Source organism: Arachis ipaensis, chromosome B7 (assembly GCF_059453495.1).
Source record: "Arachis ipaensis isolate K30076 ecotype BB chromosome B7, ASM5945349v1, whole genome shotgun sequence".
NCBI classification, from domain to species: domain Eukaryota; kingdom Viridiplantae; phylum Streptophyta; class Magnoliopsida; order Fabales; family Fabaceae; genus Arachis; species Arachis ipaensis.
The window spans coordinates 67,327,213-67,333,197 of NC_142442.1; the positions used below are offsets into that span (position 1 = coordinate 67,327,213).

At 41.4% G+C, this 5,985-nt stretch overlaps 1 pseudogene; it reads left to right on the forward strand.

The window, feature by feature from the left end:
* The first annotated feature begins 5,147 nt into the window (after nucleotides 1-5,147).
* LOC148552884 (small nucleolar RNA R71) lies at nucleotides 5,148-5,249 on the forward strand (annotated as a pseudogene).
* The last annotated feature ends 736 nt before the right edge of the window (nucleotides 5,250-5,985 follow it).

Genomic DNA, 5,985 nt, shown 5'->3' on the forward strand with positions numbered 1-5,985 from the left:
GTGATGAAGTTGCTTGCTTCTCAAGCACTTGAGTGGTTAGCTCAACTATGTATGGGCAAGTGTCTGAGTCTTAAGTTGGTGTGTGAACACCAAACTTAGTCTCCTACTTACTTCTCTGTTCTTTGAATCCTTGAGTTCTCCTTGGAATGAAGTTGCTGCTAAGGATTTTAAGCATTTCTGTGATTGCTTAGAATGGTTGTTCCTTTCATATGATTCAAAGGTTGTTGTGTTCAGTTGATCTTTATGGTGGAACACCAAACTTAGAGTCACACATTCCCCTTTGAATTATTGATCCACGAATTCATTGTTTGGTGTGAAACACCAAACTTAATTCTTTGCAATGCACAGAAACTACTTCACCCTTTTTATTGAAACAAATAAAAGAAACAGCAAAGGGATATTACCTCAGGTTGGGTTGCCTCCCAACAAGCGCTTCTTTAACGTCATTAGCTTGACGGTTGTCTTCCTCAGTTGAGGTGATATTTAACCTTGTCTTTCTCCTCCACATCTCCCAAGTAATGTTTGAGTCTTTGACCGTTCACAGTGAAGGTTCGTTGTGACTTTTCTTCCATGATTTCTACTTGTCCATATTGGGAGACCTTGGTGACAAGGAATGGTCCAGACCACCTTGATTTTAACTTCCCTGGGAATAGCTTCAGCCTAGAATTGTAGAGCAATACTTTTTGTCCTTCTTCAAATTTCCTTGGGGCTATGTTGCTGTCATGCTTCTTCTTTGCTCTTTCTTTGTAAATTTTGGCATTCTCATAAGCTTCAGCTCTGAATTCTTCTAACTCTTGAATTTGCAACATCCTTCTTTCTCCAGCAGCTTTGCTGTCCAAGTTCAAAAGTTTCAAGGCCCAGTATGCCTTGTGCTCCAACTCCAGTGGCAAATGGCAAGCTTTTCCATATACTAGTTGGTAAGGAGACATTCCAATTGGTGTTTTGAAAGCTGTCCTATATGCCCAAAGAGCATCATCTAGCTTAATCGACCAGTCCTTCCTTGAAGTTCCCACAGTCTTTTCCAGGATTCTTTTGAGTTCCCTATTAGATATTTCGGCTTGCCCACTTGTCTGTGGATGGTATGGTGTGGCTACCTTGTGTTTGACTCCATATTTTAGAAGCAATGTCTCTAATGGTTTGTTGCAGAAGTGGCTTCCTCCATCACTGATGATTGTTCTTGGAACCCCAAAACGGCAAAAAATGTGTTTTCTGAGGAAGTTCATGACTACCTTATTATCATTGGTTGGAGTTGCTATTGCTTCAACCCATTTGGAGACATAATCTACTGCCACAAGAATGTAATTATTTGAGTATGAGGTGGGAAAGGGTCCCATGAAATCTATCCCCCATACATCAAACAATTCAAGTTCCAGAATGAATTGTTGTGGCATTTCATTTCTTTTTGGCAGGTTCCCCGCTTTCTGGCATTCATGGCAGTGCTTCACTAGTTCCTTTGCATCTTTGAAGATAGTGGGCCAATAAAAACCACACTGCAACACCTTAGCTGCTGTTCTTTCTCCTGCAAAATGTCCTCCATAAGTGGAGCCATGGCAGTCCCATAAGACTTCCCTTCCTTCTTCCTCTGATATGCATCTTCTGAGTATGCCATCCGAACATTTTTTGAACAAGTATGGTTCATCCCAGATGAAGTATTTGGCATCATTTACCAATTTCTTCCTTTGATGCTTGTTAAATTCCAACGGCAAACTCCCAGTGGCCTTGAAGTTTGCTATGTCTGCAAACCAGGGTGCTTTGTGAATTACCATGAGTTGTTCATCAGGAAAGCATTCATTTATATGTGTGCTTTGTGTGCTTCCTTCTTCACATGGTATCCTTGATAAATGGTCTGCCACCTTGTTCTCTACACCCTTCTTGTCTTTGATTTCGATGTCAAATTCCTGCAACAAAAGAACCCATCTAATAAGTCTTGGTTTGGATTCTTGTTTAGCAAGTAAGTATTTTAAAGCTGAATGATCAGTGAAGACAATGACTTTAGATCCAATGAGATAGGATCTAAATTTGTCAAATGCAAAGACTATTGCCAAGAGTTCTTTTTCAGTGGTTGTGTAGTTCTTTTGGTTATCATTCAAGACTTTGCTGGCATAATAAATCACATGTACCAAATTGTCTTTCCTTTGTCCTAACACTGCCCCAATAGCAAGGTTTGATGTATCACACATCAGTTCAAAAGGTAAGTTCCAATCAGGTGGGGCAATGATAGGTGCAGAGGAAAGTTTTTGCTTCAAAAGTTCATAGGCTAGCATGCAATTTTTATCAAATACAAAGGGTGTATCAGAGACAAGCAAGTTACTCAAAGGTTTGGCTATTTTAGAAAAGTCTCTAATAAACCTTCTGTAAAAGCCAGCGTGTCCCAAAAAACTCCTAACTGCCTTGACATTACTCGGTGGAGGTAGTTTTTCAATGAGTTCCACCTTAGCTCTGTCCACCTCAATGCCTCTATTAGAGATTTTGTGGCCAAGGACTATTCCTTCTGTGACCATGAAATGACACTTTTCCCAGTTTAATACTAGGTTGATCTCTTGGCATCTCTTAAGCACCAAGGCAAGGTGGTGTAGGCAGCTAGGAAAAGAATCTCCAAACACAGAAAAATTATCCATGAAAACTTCAATAAATTTTTCAATCATATCCGAAAAGATGGACAGCATGCATCTTTGGAAAGTGGCAGGTGCATTGCACAATCCAAAGGGCATGCGTCTATAAGCAAAAACTCCATATGGACAAACAAATGATGTTTTTTCTTGATCTCTAGGATCAACTACTATCTGATTATAGCCTGAGTATCCATCCAGAAAGCAATAGTAAGCATGTCCTGCAAGCCTTTCAAGCATCTGATCCATGAATGGGAGTGGGAAATGATCTTTTCTGGTGGCTTCATTGAGTTTCCTGTAGTCTATGCACATCCTCCACCCAGTGACAGTTCTTGTGGGTATGAGTTCGTTCCTCTCATTTGGCACCACAGTTATGCCACCTTTCTTGGGAACTACATGGATGGGACTAACCCATGGGCTATCAGAAATGGGGTAGATTACCCCTGCCTGCCATAACTTCATGACCTCCTTTTGTACCACTTCTTTCATGACGGGATTCAATCTTCTCTGAGCTTGAATGGAGGGTCTAGCATCCTCTTCTAACAGGATTTTATGCATGCATATGGATGAACTTATCCCCTTCAAATCAGCTAGGGTCCATCCAATGGCATCTTGATGAGTTTGTAGCACCTTGATCAATTCTTCTTCTTGTTCTTGGTTCAGGGCAGAGCTAATGATAACAGGATGGCTCTCATCACTACCCAAGTATGCATACTTGAGATTAGGGGGCAATGCTTTGAGCTCAGGTTTTGGTGCTTCCTTCTCTTCTTTCACTCTCTCTGGCATGCTTGGCATGGTTGTTTCAGCAGCGTTGATGTCACTAACTTCAATATCCTTGGTGAACTCCTCCTCTGCCACTTTGTTGTTTCCTCAAAGGTTTCTTGTATTGCAATGTCCACTACATCCACCCTCATGCATTCCTTTAGTGATTCTGATGGATAGCTCATTGCCTTGAATACGTTAAACACCAATTTCTCGTCATGTAGTCTAAGAGTGAGTTCACCCTTTTGTACATCTATGATGGCTCCAGCAGTAGCCAGGAAGGGTCTTCCCAGAATTATTGAAGCTTTGGCTTCTTCCTCCATATCTAACACCACAAAATCAGCAGGAAATATAAAATCTCCCACTTTCACCAACAAATCCTCAACTATCCCATGAGGGAATTTAAAAGTTCGATCTGCCAATTGGAGGGCCATTCTTGTTGGTTTGGTTTCCTCAATCTTCATTCTTCTCATCATTGTTAGAGACATCAAATTGATACTGGCCCCTAAGTCACACAAGGCCTTCTCCACCATGACTTCTCCTATGATGCAGGGGATTTGGAAACTGCCTGGATCCTTCAATTTCTGAGGCAATTTGTGCTGAATGATGGCACTGTATTCTTCAGTTAACAACACAGTTTCCTCATTTCTCCAGCTTCTCTTCTTGGTCATTAATTCCTTTAAGAATTTTGCATAGAGTGGCATTTGCTCTATTGCCTCAGCAAACGGAATGTTGATTTGAAGCTTCTTGAAAATCTCCAAGAATCTGGAGAATTGGCCATCCTTTTCACTTTTCATCAAACGTTGAGGATATGGTGCTTTAGGTGTATAAGGCTTCAGGACCTCTTTTTCTTTTTCTTTTGTTGCAGACGGTGTAAAAGATTGTCCTTGTTCTTTGTCTCTCACATTTTCCTTTGCTTCATCCTCTGTGGTTTCCTTTGAGATCTCCTTTAGATTCTTTCCACTTCTGAGGGTTATGGCCTTACATTCTTCCCTTGCAATAGCCTTGGCAGCATGAGAAACGCTTGGCCCAGGGGTTTGCTTAGACAAATACATAATTTGATTTTCTAGCTTCTGGATGGCAGCTCCTTGGTTTTGCAGGTTAGAGTTTACTTCTTCCTTAAAGGCTTTCAATTCGGTTATGTCTTGACTCATGGTTGCTAGCATTCCTTCTATCCTGTTTAATTGATCTTGAAATTGTTGGTTCAGATTAGGTTGGGTAGGTTGATTATTTTGGCCATGATATGATGGTTGGGAGTAAGTGTTTTGTGTGGCTTGGTATGATCTTTGGTTGGAGTTTTGGTATGTGGACTTGTTATGTTGGTTTTGCTGGTTTCCCCACCCAAAGTTTGGGTGGTTTTTCCATCCTGGGTTGTAAGTGTTGGAATGTGGATCATATGATTGCCTTTGTTGGTTTCCCACATAGTTGGCCTCTTCCCAATCACCTCCTTCAGTGCTTACTTCCTCTTGATCTTGTGTGTGTATTGCAGCCACTTGCTTTGTTTCTAATTTCCTGGTGAGCTCTGCTAGTTGCTTGGCAAACACCTTGTTTTGGGCTAAAATTGTATCAACATGGCTCAGCTCCATGACTCTCTTAGTGTTGTGTCTCTCTGAAGCATAGTAGTACTCATTCTCAGCCACTGTCTCAATCACTTCAATGGCTTCTTCCACAGTCTTTTTCCTGTTCAATGAACCTCCTGATGAATGGTCTACAGCCTTCCTTGATTCATAAGAAAGTCCATCATAGAAAATGTGCAATTGCACCCAGTCATGGAACATGTCTGGTGGGCATTTCCTTGTCAAATCCTTGAATCTCTCCCATGCCTCGTAGAGTTTCACCATCTTGTTGTCTAAACATCTGAACCTCAGATCGAAGCCTATTGACCTTTTGTGGGGGGTAGAAACGTGCCAGAAACTTGCTTTCCACCTCATCCCATGTTGTTAGGCTCCCCCTTGGGAATGATTCCAGCCACTTAGCTGCCTTGTCCCTAAGTGAAAATGGAAACAAAAGCAGTTTATAGGCATCTTCCTGGACTCCATTGGACTTCACAGTGTCGCAAATTCTCAGGAATTTTGTGAGATGTTGGTTTGGATCTTCATTAGCACTCCCACCAAATGAACAATGATTCTCCACAAGTGATATTAGCTGTGGTTTGAGTTCAAAATTGTTGGCCTGAATGGGTGGTTTCTGAATGCTGCTACCACAATTCCCAGATGTTGGGTTTATGTATGAACCAAGAACCCTCCTCTCGGGAATGGCATTGTTTCCATCAGCTCTCCCATGGTTATGAACTTCTCTTTCCATGTTGAGATCTAGAGCTTCCTCAAAATTGTCCTCAGATTCTCCTTCAGATTCTTCTTCTCCCAGTACTCTCTTCCCTCTTGCTTCCCTTCTAAGTCTATGAAGGGTCCTCTCTGGTTCGGTATATGGAGGAGTTGATGTCTCTCCTCTCCTACCTGTCATACAAGAATACAGCACAGGCAACAAACAAGTAAAATACTCTTGGTTAATGGAAGAGTATGGTTAGAGCAGTTGAGGAATTAATTCAAATAGTTAGTGAGTCAGTGAGTTAGTTGCTTGAATTTAAAGGCATAAAGAAAGAAAGCATGTAACA